Here is a 26,745-nt window from a genome sequence, read left to right on the forward strand (position 1 = left end):
TTCCAGGGTTGGTTTGATTATAGAACCTGTGCTTTACAAAGCACTACTTTTTCCAATGTCTTCCATCCCCACCTGAAGATCAAAGAAAATCCCAAATAGCTTCACTCTTTTCAGGGCACAAGGATACATTTTGGGAAAGGCAGGTCATCTAATATTGGATATCCACAGTCAAATCCAGAGTAGAAGAGAACTTTTCATTTCTCAAACCTATACAGCACCCCTGCGGTGACCACACACCATTTCTGTTGGATCTGGCTCACCATCACTTCTCTACTACCTTCACCAGCTCACCCATCAAAATGTATCAGTTCAGTGGCCCATTTCTTCCAAATTCTTTTATATGCTCATTCTCCCAAGCAACCGATTTGAGCTAAGATAACAAAGTTCTTTTTTTCAGATGATTCCTCCTATCTCTGGTGCACATCATCAGAAGGAATGGGAGAACTAAGGCCCACAGCTCCCCACTTCTCACCCCTACTTCGAACACAAGAGCTCAGCTTTCAACTATCTCCATGTACCTGTTAGGCTTCTGCATCTGAACAAAATATTTTATGGAGCAAATAACTAAATAAATAAGCTTAACAACCATTGGTTTAATTTAATCCTCAGTGTAGGCATCTAAAAATATTTTGGGATGTCTGCTCTGTGCTTGGCAGTGTTCTCAACATCAGGGGAGCATAAAGGTAGGCAAATTCCTTGCTTTCATGGTGCTTACATTCTGATGGAGAGACAGGAATTCAACTAACAAGTTGGTAGAGTAATGAGGGACGATAACAGTAAGTGTTAAGTAGAGAGTCAAAATCAAGCAGTGTCTTGCATGGTATAGTTGAATGGTGGGATCCAAAAAGATATGTCTGAGTCCTAATTCCTGGAACTTGTGAATATTATTTTCTATGGCAAAAGATGCAATAATTTAAGAATTTTGAGGGAAGGAACTTTTCCTAGATTATCCAGGTGAACTCTAAATGCAGTTACAAGTATCATTGTAAGAGACAGGTAGAGGGAGTTTCAAGACATCACAGGAAGCAGTGCGACCACAGACACAGAGTTTGGAATGATGCAGCCACAAACCAAGGAGGATATGCACCTGCCTGGTATGGCCCTGTTGAAACCTTGATATTTGATTTCTGACCTCCAGAACTGTGAGAGAATAAATTTCTGTTGTTTGAAGCCACCCATTTTATGGTAATTTTTTACATTAGGGTCAGGAAACTAATACACATGGCTACTTTTGATCGAGTGGTTAGGAAAACCTCAGAAGAGGTAACACGTAAGCTGATCATTGAATAAAAAAAAGGACCATCCTTATGAAGATTGGTGGCAGGAAACAAATGTTTCAGGAAGAGGGAAGAGCCAGTGGAAAGGCCCTAAGGCAGGGTTCTAGCAGAGAGGCTAGTTAGGATGCTATGACAGGGGCCAGGTGGAAAGTGTTCCTGACTTGCACTAAAAGTAGTTGAGAAGATAGGGAAAAGTAGAAAGACTTGGAATAAGTCACAGAAAAAAGTCAATGTTAATTGTTTCTGGATTAGACATTGTGGTGAGGGAAAGCAAGAGAAGAGTTGGGTTGAACCACTGGAAAGATAATGGTGCTGTTCATTGGGGTGGAGAAAGAGCTAGCTGGGAAGGAAATCAGGAGGCCTTTCCTTTATCATTATAGGCTTTAAATGCCTATAGACTCCCAAGTCCGGGATTAAGGGATATAGCTGGGTGGGAAATCTAGCTTTGGGAGCCACCAACACATAGGTATCCAAGTTATAGGACTAGGTGAGATCATGTGGGGAGAGCATGCAAATAGAGAGGTAAAGCAAGACCAAAATGGGACCCTGAGGTACCAACACAAGGAGATCAGGATGATGAGGATTCAGTGAGGGAAACCAAGACAGAATGGCAAACATGGTGAGAGGGAAAGAGGAGAGTGTGATGTCTCAGAAGCCAAGAGAAGGAAGACTTCGAAGACTTTCCCTAAAGACATCAACCATATCAAAATAAGTTCTTCTGGCCAGGTAGCTTATATATATTTTCACTGGGAAGTTATTGTTCCAGGCCAATAGATTTCTTCTCAAGTGCCATCCCACATAATTGGTAGTGGATCCCGGGAGTTCAGTGATGAGAAGTAGTCCAGTGTTTCGTGTGAATTTGGCAGGAACACCTGTTATGTGATTGGCTGGTGATACCAGTGTAAGAACTTGGGCAAGGGTTCTTTATATTTTATGACCCCACCTGATCCAAAAGAAAGAAATGAGTAACAACCATTTCAGGGGCTTTTGTAACGCACAAGGAAATAAGCTGTGGGTAGGGTAACCCATCAGATCACATGCCATAAGCCAAGTCCATCTACATGCAAAGACCACCTTGCAGTGGATTCAGGACTACAAATGAGACTGTTTCTGGAAGAAGGACATACAGAGGAACAGAAATAGGAAGTGGGGATTATAACTTAAACACCAGTGAGGCATCAAGGGCTTTGGAAACTGACATCTAGATTCAACTCACAACTCTGCCCCTACTGTGAAGATATGAGGTAACTAACCTTACGGAGCCCCCATTTCCTCCCCTGATGAATGCTATGATATATGCGCAATGGTGATGCCACAGTAACATGTAGGGCCAAGTCTCTTGGGATCTCTAAAGGCAAGATCTGTTTTTCAGGGGCCTGAGTGATACTTTAATTTAGGGTTTCTGGGACCTACTAAGAGGTTTATCCCCATCTATGGCCATTGCACCCTTCTTATAGAGGGAGAGTCTTACACATGATAGGTTCTCAATCAATGATCAAAGAGACTTAGATTACAATGTCCCTGATTTTGTGCTACTGTGACATACTAAGTTATAATCTCATTTCCTTAAATAAGAATCCTTTATTAAGGATATAACAAGGAATAACAACAAGACATATGTATGTGTGTAACTACAATTTTTTCATGCTCCCAGCTTTTAGGGAGAATACCATGCTGACACTGTGTGTCTATTGGATCTTTGTGGGACAGATCAGGGTAGTGGGTAGAAAGGTCATGATGAAGAAGTTTTAAAAGGAGAAGTATATTTGGGACACCTGAGTGGCTCAGTTGGTTAAGCAGCCAACTTTGGCTCAGGTCATGATCTCACAGTTTGTGAGTTTGAGCCCCGTGTTGGGCTCTGTGATGAAAGCTCAGAGTCTGGAGCCTGCTTTGGGATTCTGTGTCCCCCTCTCTGTCTGCCCCTCCCCCCTTCATGTTCTCTCTCTCTCTCTCTCTCTCTCTCTCTCTCTCTCAAAAATAAATAAACATTAAAAAAAAAAGGAGTAGATTTCCCTGGAGAGATGAGCCTATGAAGCAATCTCATGGGGGAAATTACCTAGAAATCTGGAGGATGGGAATTAAGAGAAGGGGATAGTATGCGTGTGGTAAGTATGGGTAGAACCACTTAAGGAGGGAAGAGATAATTAAACAGCTCCCATTAAGAAAGAGATGTTTTGAAAAGAGATAGTTAAGAAGCTCTGTTTGGAGAATTTTGCCATGTTATATGGCATAAATCCTTTTTGTCACCTCTTCAAGAGTCATTTGGTAAAAATGTACATTAGTTTTTAAGACTTTTTAAAGTGTGTGTGTAGAATACCTTTCTGCTCAGGTTGGCCTTAAAGTGGCCACGTTTTATTTGGGTTCCATTGGTGGCAAAGTATCTTCATATTCATCTTTCAATTTGACCTTCAAATCATCTGTGATAAAAACTCATGATATTTTAGTTTTAAATTGTTTCCTATCCAGACAAAGACTAAGTCTTACCCTGTGTCATTGAGTTAATAACTGACAAGCTATAGGTAAAATCCAAGCTTCCAGAGTCTCAGACCAGCATGTTTTTTCTTCCCTCCTTCTATCCTTCCCCATCTTCCTTCCCTTTCCTCTCTCTCTCTCTCTCTCTCTCCTTCCCTCCCTCCCTATCTCCTGCCTATTCTCTCCCTGTGCATTCACTGTTAGCAGTAAAGCATAAGCACAAGACATTCCCTAATCTGCCACCATGCTTTTAGTTGAAAATCTGAGTCCCAACAAGTCCAAAGCAGTGTCTTCTGGGAAACCAGAGGGCCTGCGGGTGGTGTTTAAAAATGTGAAGACTCAAAGGACCTACATTTTCAGTTTCCAGTGGGAAGGCCCTGAACAGCCGCCTTGATGATAGTGGATATAGGTAGGCCCCTTGCCTCCTAAAGGTGAGGATCCAGACTGCATGGGGGTTTGATAACTCCCCTGGGCCGAGCAGGGTGTTCATAACCTGGAGATACAAAGGCTGCCTCACAGGGCTTGCCACTTCACGTTGGGTCTCCACACCTGGGCCCGAGAGAGTAACCAGCCACTGTCCCCCAGGGCCCATACTCCTGTTCTCTTCTGCATTCCTTTAGTTACTGAAAACCTGTTTGTGTGTAGTTTGGCTAAGAAAAATCCTGTTGCTTTCCAAGCGGATGCTTTGTTGTTTCTGTTACACAAACATATGAAAAATCAGCATTTCCTGCTCTGCATTGAGCCAAAATTGACTGCTGTCTCCATATAATAAAGCAGCATGTTTGCCCCTCTCTTCTAACTGGAAGACACAAAGTCTCAACAGACAGAAAGAATGTGTTTATTGATTGAGCTTCATCCCAGAAACTGGACTGCACCACAGGGAGTAAGCAGAGAGAGTGCGCACCAGCCAATTTTAAATACTCCGCAAATGCTCCTTAACGGTATTAATGAGCAGTGGACTGAAGTACATTAAGACCTCATGTGATGGAGTAAATGAAGGCAGAGCTTTCTGTTTCATAATGATCTGAAAACTCACTGGTGAGTGGGAAGGAAAAGAACGACTCATTTCCTGAGTTGCCTGTCCTCTCTTGCTGATTTGGAAACCGCACTGGTTCCCCAAATGCAACGATAATAAAGCTCTTACAAACGCAGGAACAAGCCTTGTTTGCTTGGAGAGGGAAACAGAATACTTCAATGCGGTCTCAGAAGAAGCAGTAGAGAGATGTGGGGCAGCACAGCTGGGCAGAAGTCAAGGAGAGATTTGCTGCTGGCCCTACTCATGAGTCTGAATCACCTCTACTTTTCCTTGTCCTGTCCTGCTCCCTGCCTCCTAGGTCCACCTGCTCCTTGGACAAAGCAGGCCTGTGATTGGGTAGGCCTAGCCTCCAGGCCCCCCTCTGCAGGCCCTCCATCATTTCCCAGCTCAGACTGTGCTTGCAGAGACTCAGGAATGTGCTACTAACAAACGCATGGAGATGAGCCTTTGGCAGAACCCACTGCCATCCCTGCCTGGTAGCTTGTGGAGAGCAGAGGGTACACCTGCTGCTTGCTTGGCTCCCAGCCTTGGGGGTCTGCCAGCTCCCCTCACCTGTAGCAGCTGCCTGTCTTCCTTCCTTCCTTCCTTCCTTCCTTCCTTCCTTCCTTCCTTCCTTCCTCTCTCTCTCTCTCTCTCTCTCTCTCTCTCTCTCTCTCTCTCTCTTTCTTTCTTTCTTTCTTTCTTTCTTTCTTTCGCTGTGTCTGGCATTGTCAAGTTGGCATACTTGCCAACAGACCCCTAGGGTGGCCCCTCCTCCAGCTGCAGAACATATGTTGCCAAACCTGAGCCTTGCTCCTACCTGGAACAGGAGCAACCCTGAATGACCCAGAACGCAGAGCCACTTGCAAAGGGCTGCTTCTACCCCTGTGAAGCTGTCTTTCATTCCTAAAAACAATGGGGAGAGCCAAGAATCCAAGGGAATTTGGGAGAGACGTGTGGGAGGGAGAGAATAGATGGCATGAGGCATAGAGTGCTTAGAATTCAGCAGATCTGGGTTCCAATCCCAAATCTGCTGTTTGCTACCAGCAATTTTACCTAACCTTCCTGGCTTCATGCCCTCAGCCATAGAATGGGGATGATAATGATTCTCAATGGGAAGGGGTGCCTGGCTGGCTCAGTCAGTTAAGTGTTTGACTCTTGATTTTGGCTCAGTTTATGATCTCAGGATTGTGGGATCCAGCCTCGCATTGGGCTCTGCACTGACAGCATGGTGCCTGCTTGGGATTCTTGCTCTCCCTCTCTCTGCCCCTCCCTTACTTGCGTACACAACCTCTCTCAAAAATAAAATGAATAAATAACATATTAAAAAATGATTAATAACGGGAAGATTAATTGGGATAGCACATAAAGGGCCTTCGAGCAAGGAACTGGACATAGACCATATATTGAAATCTGTTTCTTCTACCCACTCCAAACCAATTTTCCATTACCAAGCACTTACCAGGTATTCTCTAAATATCTGAAGGACAGAAATGCTTTGAATGAATCAACCAATGTGTAATTTAAAAACATTGAATGTTTTAATGGATTAAGCCTTAAGGTCAGAAGATCTGGTTTTGAGTTCTGACTGAAATACAGCAGAGGGAACTGCTGAAGAAATTTGATTGTGAAAATATTTGTTTAAGCTTCATTTTTTAAAAATTTTTCTCATGAATTTTTTTATTGTAGCAAAATACACATAACATAAAATTTATCATTTTAACCATTTTTAAATGTATAATTCAGTGGCATTAGCTGCATTCTCAGTGTTGCATTGCATGGCCACTATCTATTTGTAAAACATTTTCATCACCCCAAACAGCAACTCTAATCTGTTAAACAGGCCTTTCCTCCAGCCCCTGGTTACCCCTATTCTACTTTGTCTCTATAATTTTACCTATTCTCAATAGTTCATATAAGGGGAATCATATAATATGTGTCCTTTTGTGCCTGGCTTATTTCATTAAGTATGTTTTCAAAGTTCATGTAGTAACATGTTTCAGAACTGCATTTTTTATGGCTGAGTAATATTCCATTTTGTGTATCTACCACATTTTGTTTATCCATTCATCTATTGGACATTTGGGTTGTTTTTACCTTTTGGCTACTGCAAATACTACAATGAGCACTGACATATAGCTATCTTTCTGAGACCCTGCTTTCTTTCAATTATTTTGGAAATATTTCTGGGTTATGATAATTCTATGTTTAGCTTTCTGAGGAACTGCCGAACTGTTTTCCATAGTGGCTGCACCACTGTATGTTCTCACTAGCAATCCAGCAGTGTTGCAGCAGGGGCAGGGAAGGGAGTGTTCTAATTTATCCACATCCTACTCAACACTTCTTACTGTCTGTCCTTTTAGCCCACCTACAAGCTGTGAAGTAGTACTCATTGTAGTTTGATTTGCCTTTCCTAACGAACTATGATGCTAAGTATCTTTTCAAGTGTTTACTGACCATTTGTGTATCTTCCTTGGAGAAATGTCTATTCAAGTCTTTTTGCCCATGTTTTAATTGGGTTGTCTATTTGTTGAGTGGCAGGAGTTCTTTATATATTGTGGATGTTAGAGCCATACCAAACATACAACTTGCAAACATTTTCTACCATTCTGTAGGATGTCTCTCCATTTTATTTAGCCCTGTCTTTAATAGTTCCAAACACATGCACATATGTGAGGGCAACTTTACATTATGAGAGTGATCTGCAGTTCAAAGGCCAAAATCAGCCTCTTAATTGTTTATCTGCAACCTCCAATGTAGTATCTGTCCCTTAGGGTAGGAAACCTCTCTGCACATGAAGTATATGACTTGATACAGCCATACTACCAGCTTCCAGGGAGCACTCTACCAGCTTCTGGGGAGCAAGAGGAGTCATTTTTGTTACAGTAAATATCACCCTAAAGCTCTGGTTAGATCCAGCCTGAAACAGCACCACAGAGTCATAAACTGTCTTGTGAGTTCTGCCGAACGTCCTTAGTTCAGCAGTGAAAGGAAGGAGTAAAATAACCTAATTGGATGGATTTCTCACATGGCTGAAGTCCAAATAATCAGACAGCAGGGGAGATCCTGACCCAGAAGATGGACTATATTTGGACAGATCTTGATGTTTAATGGAATACATGTTTCAGGATTCTAAGGGAGCATCTTCTATGACTTTTATAATCTGGGAGCCAAATATAAAGGAGGAATTCTCCCCTGTTCACTCTGGTGGAGGCATAGGGCCCAGCCTTTGGGAAGTTTCTGAGTGAGAATAGTAGGGGCTCACAAGGCTGGAAGGGAGAGGAAAGGACATGGAGAAGAACTGTCCCTGCATGTCATCCTCATCCCTATTCTTAATTCTTTTGTATCTAGAGAGGAAATGGTCAAATCTGGGAGGAAGAAGAGGAGGGAAAAAACAGGTAAAGAATAAAAAAAAAAAAGTTCGACTGGATTGACTTTAAAATGAGGCAGCCCTACTGTCATAGTAAAGCATAAACACTTTTGGATACGATCAGCTCAGCAGGCAGGAGAAGCGTGAAGCTGAGTCTTGGGGTCCCTGATGAGAGCCCTCATTAGAGGAAGGGGCAGGAGCTACTGTCTCTCACATGCAGTGAGAGAAAGACTCTACACCTTTTTAGCCAGGCAGGGGTTTGGTAGTGCAAAAGAAACAACAGACCCTTCTCACCATGGAGCTTCATAGCACTAGGCCAAGGGCAAGTACACACTCCAAAGTCCTAGAGGCAAAATCAAGAATTTCTCTGCTAAGTGCTAAACAGGACATTTGGTTTAGCATGGAATCCTGGGCTGGTACTTTGAGAGGTCTGCATTTGGAGGAAGCTTCCTGCCAGAAAAGACCAGAGGCCACTTACAGTAGACAGGTTTATTTGGTATCTGTAGAAATGAAAGAAAAAATTAAGTTGCTGGCCTGAAAGCCCATTTGGTGGCCTATTGGTACACACAACACCCCTCCCCCCCCCCAAAAAAAAGAGGAAAGAGAGAGAGAAGGATAGAAGGATGAGATGGTAATGGGAAAGAGGCATTTGCTCATGGTCCCTTGGCTGATGGGATGCCAGTCTCATTGCCCAGACGTGATGCCAGGCTGCATGACAGGCTCTGAGTGCCAGGCAACAGAAGAAGCAGTATGCTGTATTTTTTTACTCCTCTACCTTGCCAGATGCCCATGAAGGGAGCTCTCCCTCAGCCCATAACAACCAAGACTAATAGAATATCTCTGGCAAAGGTGGTTGGCAGAAATATCTTCCATCTCAAATGTCAGGCTATAAGGAGGGACCCAGTTCCCTTGTTCTACAAGCAAAGCGTTGGCAAGCCACAGAGGGGAAAAAGACATGGAAAAAACATGTACATTTGGGGGAAACAAAATCAAACTGAGCCATATTGTTTTAGTCATCTCTGGAAAAATTTGTCTGTTCTATGGGTTTCCAATTGGAAGACATTTGAGCTGTTGCTCTTCCTACCAGGAAAACAGGGATAAGAAGAACTGCCCCCTGCACAAAGGGAAACATGCTGAGGTCCAGGGAAAGAACTCGTCCCTCTGCTCAGGCCTGATCCTCCTCCAGCACTTCCGTAAGGTCAGAGGGTGGGTAGAGCATGTAAAGACCTTGGAAGTCATTGTTTCTTCTGGCATTATGTTAACAGCATGTCTTCGCAGCCCTGGTGAAGGCACTGCTCACTTAGCACAGTTGGTATGTTCTCCTCCACTCCTATAAAGAGCACCTGGACCCTGGAGTTGGCATCTAGAATTAGCCATTGGGCAGCCAAGGGCTGTGGGTAGTGGCCCAGGCTCTGGAGAAGAACTGGTGAGGCTTGAATGGCTCCACCATTCTCTTGTAGTGTGACTTTGGGCAAATTACTTAACTTCTCTATGCCTTGATTTCCTTGTGCCATAGCAGTTTAGCCAAGTAGTTAATAGCGAAAGCTTAAGGCCACAGTGACTGGGTTTAAATCCCCCATTTGCTGGCTGTGGGACCATGGGCAAAATGGAGACATTCTGAGTGGTATTTTTCTCATTTGTAGAAAGGGGGTCATCATAGTACCTACCTCATAGGGTGCCTGGAAGCCACAGATGAGCTAACCCAGGGGAAGTGCTGGGAATGGCTTGCAGCAGAGACCAGTGAGCTAGGCTGGCTGGTTCTCTTCCTCTCCACCCTGCCCCCTCTGGACTTCTCCCTCCCGCACTCTGGCCACTACCACCTTCCTTTAGTCTTGGAACAGGCTGTGTTTCTCCTGCCCGAGCACCTTTCCTTGGGCTGTTGTCTCTGCCTGTGTTTGTACCTTAACTCTCAATACCCCTTTGCTTTCAGGTCTCAGCTGTCAGGGAGGTGCATATGAATCCCCTGGACAGGATGAGGAATCTCTTGGGACACATGTATCCCTTTATCCCATTTATTACATTGTAATAATTTATCATTGGATTGGCATGTATTAGGTGTTAGGATGTAAACTTGTTTCTTCACCATGACAGCTTCAGCGCTGAGTATATTGCACATATTAGGCATTTGTGGAACAAATGAGTGAATGAATGGAGAAATGCCCATTTCCCTTGGGCTGGCCTGCCACCTTCCTGTCTAAGGACGAAAATTACTTTATCATGGGGTTAAGCTTCATCCGCTGATTTTTTGCAAAGAATAGTATCGACACTGGTGTTGCTTCAGCTTTAGGAAGAAGTCACTGTGATACTCTGAGACACAGAATATACAGGTGTTTGTGAACCTGCAGGTGACAAAAGATGGTCTAGGATTTGAGGAGGCGGTGGGGTGGAGTCACTAAAAGTATGTGCTCTTTGTTCAGATGGCCCAGCCTGGAATCCATGTCAGCATCACCAACTGTGTGATTGTGGGCAGCATCTGTGCCTTGACTGTGTCCTTGCTGATAAAATACTCTCTGGGATCGTTGTGAAGATGAAACAAGATCATGTATATAAATTGCCTGGCACATAATAAGTCATATGCTAGTGATTTTTTTTAATTCAGATATTATGTATCAGACACTATAACCAAATCCTAAGGAAGAAAAAATTTCTTTGCTTTATAAATCCTTTTTTCCTTTAATGTGTCAGGTTTCTGACTATCTAAGTGGAAATGTAATCAACATAGCCATTTAAATTTATATGTGTGCTCAGGATATCTTGGCTGATGTTAATCCAAGCATTTATGATCCCTTAAGGTATGTTTACATTAGCTAGTGGAAAAAAATATAAAATGCACAGAGTGCGTTTGAGAGGCAGGTTTCGGTGTCTGCAGCCACACGTAACATGCAAATAAAAATTCAGCTTATCCGAGGTCCGTGTGTGTTGTGCCTTAAGCACATTGTTGAAATGCATTTGTGTGTCTTCATATGGTGCTTTTCCCTCTGGGGTTGCACAACTAAGCCCATAAAAATCATGATCTGCCTGGACATTTGGCCGAAGACTGTAGATTTCAAACTCTGGACCACTATGAGAAAGCACTTTTTCCTTTCTGCCAACATCAACAATTCTTTAGCCTGTTATCAGGGAAATTTTTCTCCATTTTTCCTTTGCCACCATCCCTGGGTAAATTAGGCTGTTCTCTGTAGAAAACAATCACCTAATGATCTGTGTGTATCCCAGAGAGGAGGAGCCCCTCCAGCCTCTGCCCTCCTGGGGACCCCACCAGTACTGTGCTCATCTGTGATTGCAGACTGCAGGGTAGCTGGTGGTAGTCTTGCCACCTAATTGCACTTCAGAATCACTTGAGCCAGAAAAGTGTCTGGATGGTGCCTAGGAAGACTAATGTTCATTAGTGTTGTGAGCATTCCATATTGGCCTGCCATTGGTGGTGCGTGATAAGCAAAGTTTTTGATTAATTGCTCCATAAACCACATTTATGTATGGATTAAATGCTGGGCATGGGAAGGCATTTTGATGGAAAACTTACTCATCTTTTCCAAACTCACTTATTCCAAAAATATATACTGAGTGTCAACTATGTTGCAGAGATCATTCTAGGCTCTGATTATTCAATGATGACCAAGATAAGCCAGATCTCTGCTCCTAAAGGGAGAGAAGGGATGAGGATAATAAGTTAACTGAAATAAATAAGCCAAAAGATAATTTCAAATGTGGTACATGCCAAGCATTTGAAGAAACTGGATGATGCAATGGGGATTCAGAGGCTAGGGACAATTACATTGGTTGATGAGACCGATATGGCAGGAAGGAGCCAGAAATAGGATCTAGGGAAAAGGAGTTCCAAGCAGAAGAAAAGCAAATTCAAAGTGTATGAAGACAAGAACAAACTTGATCCTGTGAGAGACACCAGGAGAATGCCATTGTGACTAATGTCTAGTGAGTAAGAAGGAGGCAGTCAAGGGCTAGATCATACACAGCCTCATAGGCCCTGCTTAAGCGTGGAACTTAAAACTGGAGAAAGAAGTTTGTGGGGTTTGAATAGGAGTGTGCTTGGCTTGATCAAAATCTTTAACAGGCCAGTCTGTAATATCCTGACAAGAGGGCTCATACACATAGTCAGACCCAATTCTTCCACTGATCCTCTTCTAAAGAACAACATAAAAATCAACTACTTTTCTATTTACTTGGGAATAATTATTTAGTGTCTTAATATTACCCAGTCACTATAAAGACTATGTGCTTAAGCTGGGTTTTCCTAGCTTAGCTTTAGAAATACATTTAACTTACTTTATCATTTGAACCCCTCGCCCCCCATCCCCAGAATTGGAGTAAGCCCTTTAATTCCAATGGGAATTTGGGGAGTTCTGGACAAAGTATGAAGTATAGAAAACTTATATAAACAGATAAAGAGAGACCTATCTAAAGTAGATGGTGCCTGCAAAAATATCTCAGCTAGTTCACTTCAGCAGTTCTTAATAGAAAGGAACCAAGCAAATACAGAATCATGATATATCAGATCATGACTTTCCTCTTTCTGGAGCCTGGAATGGGCACAAAGCAAGTAGATTTAACTCCCCAAAACAAGAATAGTTTCTTATGAATGAGTGTAGAGGTGACCTCTGGATAATGAATTCAGATGCTTGTTCCTCCACACGCTGGCAGGGGGCGGGAGGGTCTGTAAGGTCTGAGCTCTATTGGTTTTACTCATCTGGTCCACCACTGTGCCTGGCACTGGAATTCAGGCTTTATGGCCATGGAGTTTTGAGTGATTTCAGGGTCCAGGTTGTGACTTGTGAGCAGGTGTCAGGAGGAAAAGGGAAGAGAGAAGAGGATGTTAGAAATGAGAGGTGGGATTGTATGCGGGTTACTACATAAAAGGCAGAGGTTGGGATGAAGTGGAAGTCCATGATATCCAAACTACTGATGGATGGGAAGTAATGACCAGTACAGGTATATGGCAGTGACATGGTGGTGCTGCATTGGGAGGGTGATAGAATTCAGTGGCACAAGTCTCAAGGATCACAGTGTATTGCAGCTCCTATTGAGTTGAAGTGTAATGACCTGTTTGCTCATTTTTCTGTCCACTAGACATAAGATCCTCAAAGGCAGGGGCAGTGTTGCATCCACTGTAGCATCTCCTGTTCCTGGAATCTGATAGGCATTCAGGGTGTATTTGCTGTACTGAGAAAGTATCCCTGGTATGCACACCTGGAAGATACCTTCATGATTCACCACCTCCTGGTCCATCCTAGCAGTGAGTGTGCAAGTCCTACACTTTCCTCAATATTTGCAATTGTTTTTTGTTTTTTGTTTTTGTTTGTTTTTTTGACTCTCCTATAAAGAAGCAGGCCCTGGCAGCAGGGAAACTGTCCCAGTCATCTCCATAGTCCTGTGCTTAGCCTGCTAACAGGTATTTAGTGATGCTAAGTGCCTTTTGTTAAGAATAAAAGACTTCAGTGACATCTCATATGCTTGTTTTCTTCTAAATCTTAAAGGTTTAAGTGGAGTTAAGGGTTTTTATCCAGAGAAACTATGGTATACCCATATGAGGAAAGTATAATTAAAATAACAGAAGGTCATTTGATAAGTCACAAGGCATGTGCAGAGGCATGTTGTTGTTACTTATTAGAGTCATCTTTATTTGCAGTGCGACCTGACGAATGCATGCACATTTCTTGACTACTAAGAGAGAGGGATGGCTGAGGGAGCACATAGGACTGAGAAATGCGGTGAATAGGTGGCAGTGGCTGTCTTGAGCTGGCTCTGACAAGGACAAGCAGGAGCGTGAGTGGGACTGAGTTACCCCAGGTGTTCACTGAGAGTGAATTGAGGGCCATGCTCCCGTTGTGGTTGAAAGCCTGGGTTCATCTTGAGTAAATAAGGTTTTTCAAGGTGCCACTAGAAGATGAAAGACACTGAGATAAAATCTGACTTATGTCAGTCTCAATAAGCTCACCTGCTTGCCACAGAAAGGGCACACTCACTCTGTGTCTGCTAGAGTAAACTCTGCCATGTAAACATCTAACTAAATACATCAGGCAATGGGAAGTACGGTCAATAAAGTGTGAAATGCCTGGGACAGAGGGCCTTCTTGACCCTGGAATCAGTCTGATTTCACACTAAAATGACACTTGCCTGGCTCATACCCTATATTGTGGTTGGCAGGTCCTTTTAGGTCAGACCCCAATCTGGTTTCCACTGGCCACCTCCAAAATTGCCCACAGAGACCCAGCTGAAATCACCACAAGGCTGTTCTTACTCTAGGAGATAAACCACCTTCTTTTACCCAATTAATAAACATACACCATACACCCAGTACTAACCAAACATTAGGACTCCTGGGACACTTGTCTGCCCTCAAGATGGTGGTAGGAGAGATGGAGACACAATAAGTCTAATGAATCTGATAAACCGTGATGTGGCGGCATGTTGAGTTTGGCCTGGGTTTCAACTCTCACCTTCTGCCACTTACTAGGTGGGTAATTTCAGGAAATTTAAATACCCTCTGGAAGTTTCAGGCTCATCATCCACAGAACAATGATAATAATTGTTCTTGTAAGGATTCAGTAAAATAATGAGTGTGAAGGAATCAGCCCAGTGTCTTGCAGGAGTAAGCTCTTGGTAAATCTATCTTGTCTTCCTCTCCCTTTATTACTCCTATCACTGCTCTCATCCCCCCTGGAACTGTTCTGATGGCTCTGTTATTGCTTCTCCTGTGTAGAGGTAGGAACCAAGCAGAGGAGAGAGTCTGGAAGATGGAACAGGATTCCTAGAAGGCTTTGGGATAAGCAACTATTGCTTTCAGGTCTCAGGGGATGAATGGTGTTTCACTGGGAAGGAAAGAATATGGAGATAATTCTGGGCAGAAGAATCAGCAGGGGCTACCCCCCTGTGCATCCAACAACCCACTTGTTTTGGATTTTTTTCATTCACTGATTGAACATGTATTTATCACACATTTACTGAGTGCACAATGTAACCTCCTCAAACTCCTGCCCCAACACACTCCACACAGACAAACCTTATTTAAAAAAATCAGGAGGCACAATTTCTAAAGTTCAATTACCTTCTGCATTAAATACATTCTCAAAAGGTAACCTTTCAGTCGATTTTTCATAAATTGGATCACCTTTCATATTGTCCAAGAAAGCTCATTACAGGAATCTCATGACAAATCTTCTGGGGAAGAAGAAAACCCTTACCTAATGGGAAACATCATTAGTCTTACATTTATTGATTCATAAATCTAGATATTGGATCCAGTTCTCTTCTTCCCCTAGGTGTGCTGAGACACATGTTTAACCAGATGGTTGGCCATCCAGTGTCAACCATCAGCATAGGAAGAACATATTTCTATAAGGAAAACTTCACTCAGAATGAGGTTTTTATGTCAGGCATTTTTCAATTGGTTGGCAACATTGATATTAATTTCTTAGAGTAAGCCAATGAAGGAAACCCAGAGGCCAAAGGCTAGGGGATGCGGTTTGGTTTTTGTGGTGCCACCACCAGCAGGGATGGGTCCTAGGTCACAACTTGGGGAAACCAGCAGCAGCCAGTACCATATGTGGGGCTGCTAGGACTAACTAAGCATTTGGGTTTCTGGAAGTTTACTGCTTTTCCTCGTAAGGAGAACCGTATGTGTGTGTTTGTGTGCTGCTAATTATAACTCAGGTGTTGACAGTTTCATACTGAAGAGCATGGGGAAAGGATCAATTAAATGGTTTTGAGACATTGAGGAGATTTCTAAAATATTTATTTTGGGCTCCTATGTCAGACCATCATATAAACAAAATGTAAATATAGTCCAAAGATAAATGCTGTACTTTGCATATTTTAGGCTCATCATCATTGATGTAGAATGGAATGTAATCAGAATTTCCATACAGGAATATTTAGGGAAGAAACCCCTTTACTATGTTTTTTTTTAATTTTTTTTTTTTTGATGTTTATTTTTGAAGGAGAGAGAGGCAAAGCATGAGCAGGGGAAGTGCAGAGAGAGAGGGAGACACAGAATCTGAAGCAGGCTTCAGGCCTTGAGCTGTCAACCCAGAGCCTGACATGGGGCTCAAACCCATGAACTGTGAGATCATGACCTGAGCCGAAGTCAGATGCTTAGCCAACTGAGCCACCCAGGTGCCCCTTACTATGTTTCTACTTAGGCCCACAGAAGATACTTCTTTTCTTTAATTAATAGTCATAAAATATTATCACTTAGACAATATCAGCATGTGTCATATTTCAAAATGTTATATTTATGCATCAAAATACTGCACTGCAAGCTTCCTGTCCAGTGGTGATAGAGAGCAATCCAGTCTCTCACAGGGGGGCATGACATCTTCAATAATCAGGATACCTCACAATTACATGGCCCTTTAGGGCTTATACAAGACTTAGAACCCTGTTATTTAACCCTTTATTTAACCCTTGTGGCTGGTTGGTTATTACCATCAGTATTTCATAAGTAAATCTGAAGTTCACAGAGGTTAAGTCATCCAAACAAGGTAACAAAATAGTAAGTGAAATGCCATCTGGTCAACCGTGTCTTCTTTTCTTATATCTAAATGAGAAGTTCATTCAGAAGAAGAAATCATGCTTTCTTTTAAAGGCAGCCGCATTCACTAAAGGCATCAAACTCCATCCTTAACTAGAATATCACTTCTTCTGGGTACCACTTAGATCTGTTTGTGTCTCAGAGGGTGAACGTTGGTTCATTTAGATATAGAACTCTTTCACCAAATTAAAAGTCAATTTGAAACAGCAAAACCACAGAGCTGACAAATCTGAAAATCTGTCGTTACTATGTTACTTCTTTCAGCATTGAACCTGAGGATAGAAGCCTGGCCCGTATCCCCCCTTGGCCATTAGCTCACTGTTTAGTCGCTGTACTTCATTTGTGCTCATTTATTAGTGAAGATTAGAGTCAGCAGTGGATGTGTGTTTTAAATGAGAACAGAGTGAGGTTGGGATTTCATTTTTATCTGAAGTCCAAGCCAAGTTTATTAAAGATAATTAGGGCTCTGGAATAGTGAAATTACAATCGACACGGGCCTCTTGCCAATTTAGGCAAGCACATTTTTCCAATTACAAAGAGGCACTAACTATCTAAAAGGAGCAAGACGTCTTCAGCCCCACAGGCCTCCTGTCTGTTTCTTGAAGGGATGGAGTTCTTTTCCACTCAGAGCTTTTGCACTCGCTGGAACATCCACGGGCTGGAGCATCCTGCTTCTGGAAATTAAAACTGGCTCCATCTGGTCAGCCAAATAGGAACTGAAATGTCACTTCAAAGAGACTCTCACTCTCTAAAGCAGCCAGCCATTTTATAAATCATATTATAATACATTAGCATCTGTTGTTTATTTTCATTATTTCTTTATTCCTTGTCTTCCCTTCACTAGAAAAGTCAGTAAGAGCAGGGCCCTGATCCATTATTCTTCCTCGTATCCTCAACATAATGCTGGATGCATGGGGGGTACTTAATACATATTTGCTCAATGAAGGGAGGATCTTGAGAACTTAGGCCAAATCTGTCCTCTTTGACTGCCCGATGTGTTCATTATTGAATTATTAGTAAGTAATGAGCTACCTGAAAACTCAGTGGCTTACTCTAACAAGTCTTCATCATTATTCATGCAGTCTGCTGGCTGAGTGAGTGTTGGCTGTTTAGGCTGGGCTTGGCTGGGGCAGCTCTTCTGATCCTGGCTGGGCTGGCTTGCATACCTGCAGGTCAGCTGGAGTTGGCTGACTTAAGTTAGGCTCAGCTGGTGCGGTTCTGTTTGACACTGTAGGTCTGAGGGTTCAGGTCTTTCACACAACTCTCACATCTTCCCTGGACCAACAGGCTACCCAGGACAGGTTTTTCCTTACTGTAGTGGCCTAGGCACAAGAGAACACGCAGAAATACATGAGGCCTCTTAAAGTCTAGGCTCAGAACTGGTCCACTGGCACTTTTGCACACAAGCCATTGACTAAATAAAGCAAGATGTATCCCCCAAGTCAAGGGATGGGGAAATACACTCTACCCATGATGAGGTTATAACAAAGATATAGATGAAGGGAAGGCTGAAGGAAGAATTAGGGCAAATAATGCAACCACCACACCCAAGGATACAAAACTGGACACATGTGTGGTATATACCACATCTTCTCTATCCATTCACGTACTGATGGATGTTTAAGTTGCTTGCATAATCAGAGAAAGGTACAAAATGGGTGTACGCTTAGTAGAAAAGCCTGATCTCCTCCATTTTCACTGAGTTCTGGCACTCACTCTCTTTTTCCTGTGCAAATCTCGTTGTGCGACATCTGTGTGTCTCTTTCTCTCTGTCCTTTCATCGCATGCACTTTTTCTGAATTTTGCATTTTCTTCTATCTTAATATTTTTATATCTTCCTTTAAACAAAAGTGTTTATTTTTAATGGTACTTACTGTATAGTTTTAAATTCCTTCTTATGGAATTTAAGAGATTCATAAACAGTTACACTAAATTCAGCTGCTTTTTATGTAATGTAGCCTTACATTGATTTTTCTAGACATTATTTATATTCTATATAAAACTACCTCTTTATCTGACACCAATACATGCACCTTAAATAACATGCTTTTTTCTACCCTACATTGTTGATGAAGATATAAATTGTAAGCCCTCTCAGGTGGGCAATTTGGCAGTGTATCTCAAAATTTAAAACACACGTGTCATTGAACTCAAGAGTTCTCATTCCAGAAATTTATCCAACACGTGTATTTGGACATGTACTCAAGGGTGTTCCTTGTAGCACTGTTTATATTAGGGTAAAAAATCTGTAAAGAATTTAAACATCTATTAATAGGGTCCTAGTTACATAAGTATGATACATCTATACAGTGAGAGATCATGTAGTCATTTAAAATAATGGTAGCTCTATATAATAGTTTAAAAAGATTTCTAAGATATATTAAGTGAAGAATGTCAAGATACAGAATATTGTATCAAGTGTGCCATGGTGCTTAAAATGGATATATAAATATGTGCATAAATATTTGTACACATGTGCATATGTGGGTATATATATATATATATATGTATTTTCATTTATATATACACATGGACACCTTCTGAAAAATACATGAGAAACTTTAATGACTGCTTTGGGGGTGGAAGAAAGACAAACTTTTTTTCATTGGGTCCTTTTTTAAAATTGAAGAATAATTGATGTACAATATTTTATTAGTTTCAGGTATACAGCATAGTGATTCAATATTTTCATACGTTAAGAAATGGTCACCATAATAAGTCTAGTTCCCATCTGTCACCATACAAAGTTGTAACAATGTTACTGACTATATTTCCTATGCTATATATCGCAACCATGTATCTTATTTATTTTATAATTGGAAGATTGGATTTTTTAATCCTCTTCATCTATTTCATCCATTTTTTAGTCTCTTCCCTTCTGGAACCATTAGTTAGTTCTTTGTATCTGTAAGTCTGTTTCTGTTTTGTTTGGTTTGTTCATTTTGTTTTTTATGTAATACATGTAAGTGAAGTCATCTAGTATTTGTCTTTTTCCATCTGGCTTACTTCACTTAGCATAATACTCCCTGTTGTCACAAATTGCAAGATTTCATTCTTTTTTATGTCTGAGTGATATTCCACTGTGTGTGTGTGTGTGTGTGTGTGTGTGTGTGTATGTGTGTGTGTAAATACACAGCCATCACATCTTCTGTATCCACTCATCTATTGATGGACATTTAGGTTCCTTCCACATCTTGGCTATTGTAAATAATGTTGTGATGAACATAGGGGTACATATACCTTTCTGAATTACTGTTTTCATTTTCTTCTGATAAATACCTGGAAGTAGAAATTCTGGTAGTTCTATTTTAATTTTTGAGGAGCCTCCATACTGTTTCCCACAGTAGCTGCACCAATTTACATGCCCACCAATAGTGCACAAGGGTTCGCTTTTTTCTGCATCCTCAGTAACACTTGTTATCCCTCATCTTTTTGATTTTAGCCATTCTGATGTGCGTGAGGTGATATCTCATAGTGGTATTGATTTACATTTCCCTGAATAGTTAGTAATGTTGGGATTTTTTTCATGTGCCTGTTGGCCATCTGTATATCTTCTTTGGGAAAAAAAGATGTCCTTTTAGGTCTTCTACCTACTTTTTAAAAACTGGATTGTTTGTTTTTTGATATTGACTTTTAATACATTTTGTAGTTTAGCCCCTTTTGGGATATATCATTTGTAAATATCTTCCCCTGCTCATTAGATTGCCTTTTCATTTTGTTGATGATTTTCTACATCATGGAAAAACTTTTTATTTGATGTAGTCTTACTTTTTTTTTTTAATTTTTTTGCTTTTGTTGTCCTTGCTTAAGGAGACAGATCCAAAAAATATCAGTAAGAGAAATGCCAAAGAGCTTACTGCCTATGTTTTCTTCTAGGAGTCTTATGCATTCAGATCTTACATTTAAGTCTTCAATCCATTTTATTTTTGTATGTGTTGTAAGAAAGGATCCAGTTTCATTCTTTGGCATGTAGCTGTCCATTGTTCCCAACACCATTTATTGAACTGTCTTTTCCATTGCCTTTCATGAATGCACGCTTGAATTCCATTTAATTATACTCTTTGGTATGGACTTGGTAAAGTGAGAGGTTATTGAGTCAACTTGTCCTTTACCACTATTAAAGTCACATGGCAATAAAAGGGAGACTGTCATAAAAATACAATTTTGAAAGAATGTTTTATGACTTCATTATAGTTTTTGATTTGGGGGACTATAAATTCCTGGGAAACTTCTAGATATTACATAGACATTTGTGGTCTCAGCCTGAAGTTTTGCAATCTTTCCACCTAGACATTTCTACCTAGGTATTTAAACATTTGAACTGTTGTATATCTCTTAAGGTTTGAGGACAATGGAGAAGGCTGGCATTTTTAATTAATCCTATGCATGATGGCCTAATCCGTCTTCTTGACTGTGAACTCCTGGGTCAAGAGTCAATCCATAGGACACTGCATCCTGAATATATTATATAAACACTCAATTGATCGAAGGTTAAATGGTCCCTTTAAAAGCCCAGTGTTACCCACAATTGCAAGTTATGGTTATATTCTGAGAATGGATGGATTTTCCCTTAAGTAACTGGCTTGGAAAAAAAAAATCCCAGGCTACAAAACTAATTATTTAGACCAATACTATATAAGTATGATGAAAGCCACATGCCAAATTTTAAATATTCTGGTAGCTACACTAAAAAAAAAAGTAACAGGAAACAGGGAAAGTTTATTTTAATAACATTTTATTTAACATTTTGTATCCAAAATATTCAACATGTAATCAGTGTAAAAATTACTCATGAGACATTTTGCACACTTTCTGGTATGTATTTTAAGAATAAAATAAAGAATAACATAAATGTGTGTAAAATAGCTCATGAATAATTTTTATTCTTAAAAAAACATCTCAATCTGGACAAGCTGCATTTCAAGTGCTTAGTTGGCACATGTGGATAATGGGTACCACAAAAGGCTGTGAAGATTTAGTAGCTGATTGCATTAAAAAAATGATTCATCAGGGGCGCGTGGGGCTCAGTCGGTTAAGTGTCCGACTTAGGCTCAGGTCATGATCTCATGGTTTGTGGGTTCCAGCCCTGCGTTGGGCTCTGTGCTGACAGCTCAAAGCCTTCAGATTGTATGTTTCCCTTTATCTCTGCCCCTTCCCCGCTCATGCTCTGTCTCTCAAAAGTAAACATTTAAAAATAAATAAATAAATAAATAAATAAATAAATAAATAAATAAATAAATAAATAAAGATTCATCAGAAGATCCTTCTAAAGTAAGAGTTCTTTTAGAGTATTTAAAATACAATTCAGATTACAAAGGTGAGATTTACATTATCGCCTTTTAGTAATGACTTATGGAATGGAGGTAAAAGCTCACCTTCAGTGTAATTACTGCTAACCAAATCACCACAGGAGGAAAATTAAATAAAGCATTTTAAAAAAGGCTCAGCCAGTATAAACACTTCCCATAAATGCCTTGCTGATGGTGAAAAAATAGCATTTTTAAGAACAAAGGCTGAGAAGTGTGAGGAGAGCTTGAAAAATTTGCAGCACATATGTGTGAGAGGGGTCTGGATATGTCTTCTCTGGTTCTGTAGCGAGCAGTCTCTCAGCCGTACTTTACCCACTTCAAGTCAGAAATGAGAAACTTCAAGGGCTGTTGAACACTTAGGGAATTTTCACAGTGGAACAGCTCAGGGTTATTTAGTGCAGGTGTTGTGTAAATCGTGATGCATTTGAAAAGTCTCTGCACCCGGTAGCCTCAGACCCCACCTGCTCAGTGGGTGGGTAGCAGGCAGTGTTCATGCAGTGGTAAAATGCAGCCCTTGAGACCACCGTAGCCTCCAGGCTCTCATTTTGTAGTGAACTGTCATGCAAGTGACCTAGAAAGACCTTGGACTTGGAGCCAAAGGAGCTAGGACCATTCTTTTACTATGAGACCATAAACAAGCCATTGAATGGTCTTCGACTTTAGATGTTGTATTAGGGTTCTCCAGAGAAATAAAACCAATAGGACACACATGCACACATATACACACAGTTTTATCATAAGATATGGCTCACATGATAAAGAGGCTAAGAAGTCCCATAGTCTGGAGACCCAGGAAAGGCAATGCTGTAATTTGAAGGCCAGAGAATCAATGGTGTACATTCCAGTCTGAGTCTGAGGGCCTGAGAGCCAGGAGCACCAGGGGCAGAATGTTGGTATCCCTCTCAAGCAATCAGTGAGAGAATGGACACTCCTCGCCTTTTTGTTCTATTCAGGTCCTCAGTGGATTGGAGGATGTCTACCCACATTGGAGAGGCCCATCTGCTTTACCCCGTTCACCAATTCAAATGTTGCTATCTTCCAGAAACACCATCACAGACACTGCCTCCAAAAACAAAACAAAACAAAACAAAACAAAACAAAACAAAACAAAACAAAACAAAACAAACATTTAACCAGCTATCACGGCATCCTATAGCCTAGTCAAATTGGCGCACGAAATTAACCACCATAGGTGTCTTATTTTTAAAACAAAAGGATTTGATGAGATCACTTCCAAGGTCTCTGGAGTTTCTAACATTCTATGATTCTTTGTCTCTAAGTGAATTGTATTAGTGGGTGTGGGCATCTGAATGTGTGCTTAACAAAATATGTGGAGTATTAGCTCCTGATAGGAGTAAAGGAATAGCTAAAGAAAAGGCAAAAAGTATCTGACAGGGAATGATTTAGATTCAGGAGTGCTCAGAGAAATCAATTTTTTTTTCCTTTAAAAATTACATTAGTAATCTATAAATAGCTCTGATTTCAGCTATGTGTAAACATATATAACAAACAATGAACATTTTCCTTCAACTTTTCCTGCTTCCTCTGTACTCAGAGGTAACTACTGTCATTGGTGTGGAATATATTTTTCCAGTCCCTTTTCTATGCATTTGACTATATATTTAGACATTGCATGTGTATTCCTATTTTTAATATAAATGGCATTGTATTATATATATTTTTCTATAACTTGCTTTTTTTCACCAATAACATGTCTTAGAGATATTTTTATGAGTGTACCTAGGTCTGTTTCATTCTTTTGAACAAATCCCATGAATTAATGTACCACAATTTATTTAAACATTCTCCTAAATGGTGAGTAGTTAGGTCACTTCCAGTTTTTCACCATTATAACATTCCTACAAGTACCCCTGAAATACCCGTAGGTATTTCGAGAGATAGTCCAAGAAATTACCTTCTACAAAAACCCTCACCAACAATATATTGAACAGTTCACTTCTTCACAAAAGAGCCAACACACCGTTATCAATATATTAAAAAATTTTTTGCTAATCTTATTTATTTATTTATTTATTTATTTATTTATTTATTTATTTATTTATTACAAATTCTTCAACTTCTGGAGAGCTTAGATTCTCTTCAAATATTTATTGGACTTTTGTATTTTCCTATGAAATGTCTATTGATATTCTCTTCACATGTTGCTAAAAAGTTATTTGTCTATTTATTGATTCACAGAACTATTCATATTCTGGATATTAATGCTGTCCTTTGTCTTGCATAAATATCTTGTATAAATTTTTCCCAGTCTTTTTATTTATTTTAACTTTATGGGATATTTTGCCATTTAGAAATCCTTAATCTAAATCTATCTATCTATCTGTCTGTCTATAAAGTTTCAATTCTTGCTAAGAACAATATTATTTTGCGACGATCCTCCTGAACTTTTGATGCTGTAATACTAGAAGATAAACATATGTGTATTTGGTGTATATTATACTGGTGTGTAAAGAGGTTTCAAAGAGTCTTCAAAATATGCATTGTTACTGATATTTCTGAAGATCTCCTATTCTTACATCCTTTTCTCCTCATCCTTCCATGGGACATTCCTGAGAGCTTGCTTTCTCTGTCACAGAACGATCCTAGGCACAAGATGAACCAACCTGTCAGAGGTTAAAACTGGCCCTCCTATCTGATTCCCTGTATTTATGGCATCTACATTTACTTGAGCTCCTGACTTCTACACGGTGAGTCTGATTCTTCTGATACTCTATTTTCATAACCAGAATATGCTAACTTTTGTTTTTCTGCCTTTCCAAAGACTGTTGTCCTTTTTCTTTCCTCCTTCTCTAAGCCCCTCTATTCCTCCTTCCTTCTCTTCCTTCCTCTCCTTTCTCTTTCCCTCCCTAGCTCATCCCCTCCTTCTCTCTCTCTCTTTCTCTCTCCTTCTCTCTCTCTCTCTCTCTCTCTCTCTGTCTCACACACACACACACACACACACACACACACACACACGCACACACCTTTAGTGAAAATTCAGTGTGTGTTAGGGGCTTTTCCACGTGTTCTGGGGACACATGATGAACAAAGAAGATAAGACATGCCATCATGGAGTTTGAATTCAGTATTACTGATGTTCTTTTTATCAGCATTTGCAGTCTGCAGAGCTCACATTCATATACACAACAGGGGTGGTGAAGGGCATGGGTTTTGGTGTCTGGGAGATCTGAGTTTAGATTCTGGCTTTGTTTCTTATAACCTATGTGACTTGGGTCAAGTTGCTTCAGCTCTTCCTGAATGTCAGTTTGCCTCCTGTAGAATAAGGAGATTAATAGCACCTATCACATAAGATCGTGGTAAGGATGGAATAGTGTGTGAAGAATTTAGCCCCATGCTAGAATTTAGTAAATACATTTAGTAAATGACAGACAGTATTCTTACTATCTCATTTTATTCTCACAAACAATCTCTAGAGTGGTGGTTGAGTGGAAATAATCAACTCTTATTTCAGAGATAAGAAAACAAAGACTTTGTGCAGGTGCAGTCACTGAGATCTCTGGGTCCTGGGTAGAGTGTGTGACTGCCTCACAGACCGACCTTGGAGTTTTGCTCTGTGTGCCACTTGTGTTTCTATTTCTTTAATACTCTGTTTAAGTTGACTCCTCTTTAACTTGAGTAAATACCCATAATATCTGTGAAAAACTTGGGTTTGAAATGCTGATTATGATTTATTTCATATACATGGAAAGAAATACTTTGAGCATTCTAGAGCGATCATCTGAGCCCCACCTAGAATCTCATTAGGTGACATTGGTGGGATGAAGCCCTGTAATATATGATGATGTCCCAAGACCAACACCTCAATCAAACTGTGGTGACTGGGTAAGTGTTCTTTGAGCTCATTGAGAAATGATGCTCCAGTTCCCAAGCAGTGGTGGAGCTACTCTGTCAACCATCCCAAGCCTAGCTGGCTTAGTTCAGCCCTAACTTGGAGGTGGCTTCTCAGAAGTGGAGCTGCTCTCCTCTCTGTTGTCACAGAACCCTGGTGTCCCTCTATCCCTTCATTTTTCACACTCTGCTACATCTCCCACATTTGTTTATTCCCTTTTTATCATATACTTATTGAGGACCTACTATCTGCTATGCCTCATGTTGTGCTCTAGAAACACAGAGGTAAACACACAATAGAGATGAACCTTAAAGAACTTATTATCTAGTAGGCATTGTAGTATATGCCCCATCCATAGTTAAAAAGCTGCTACTATATACCATATGTGATAGATAGTAAACATATTTAATACATTGTAAAGCCCAACTTCAGGATCATGAATTCTATTATTTTGATTCATAATAAGAGGTAAGTACTATTATTAACTCCCATTTTACAGATGAGAAAAATGAGCTTCAGAGACATTAACCTCCTTGCTCATGATCAGCTGACAAGTGACAGAGGCAGGATTCAAACATACTTCAGAAACAACTGTCAAATAAATCGATTGTTAAAATTTAAGACAGCCTGCTAAAGAAAACAGGTGTCTAAGCTGCATGATGGTCTTGTCAGATTGTCAACACTTTCCCCACCCCTAAGCAGAGTCTGGATGAAATGTTTCAAAGGCATAGTAGAATCATGAGACATTGGCTAGATGAATTCTAAGACCCTTCCATTTTCAGTGGAAATGGGATCTAGAGTTAATCTACAGAAGATTTCACCTTCTGTTCTCTCAGTGCACTGATGTTAGAGTCTATTCCTTCAGGCCCTCTGTGGTATTTAGACTATTCCTGAGAAAGAAGCT

General features: G+C 40.6%; 1 long non-coding RNA gene across 3 annotated transcripts in view; it reads left to right on the top strand.

The window, feature by feature from the left end:
- LOC109496496 overlaps nucleotides 1–26,745 on the top strand; it is a 353,319-nt gene that overhangs the window by 210,894 nt on the left and 115,680 nt on the right. For all 3 annotated transcript variants that reach the window (XR_006594750.1, XR_006594749.1, XR_002152534.3), the window contains exon 3: nucleotides 24,588–24,699. This is a non-coding gene — a long non-coding RNA (uncharacterized LOC109496496). The remainder of the gene's footprint in view (nucleotides 1–24,587; nucleotides 24,700–26,745) is intronic.

This window comes from Felis catus, chromosome A2 (assembly GCF_018350175.1).
Source record: "Felis catus isolate Fca126 chromosome A2, F.catus_Fca126_mat1.0, whole genome shotgun sequence".
NCBI classification, from domain to species: domain Eukaryota; kingdom Metazoa; phylum Chordata; class Mammalia; order Carnivora; family Felidae; genus Felis; species Felis catus.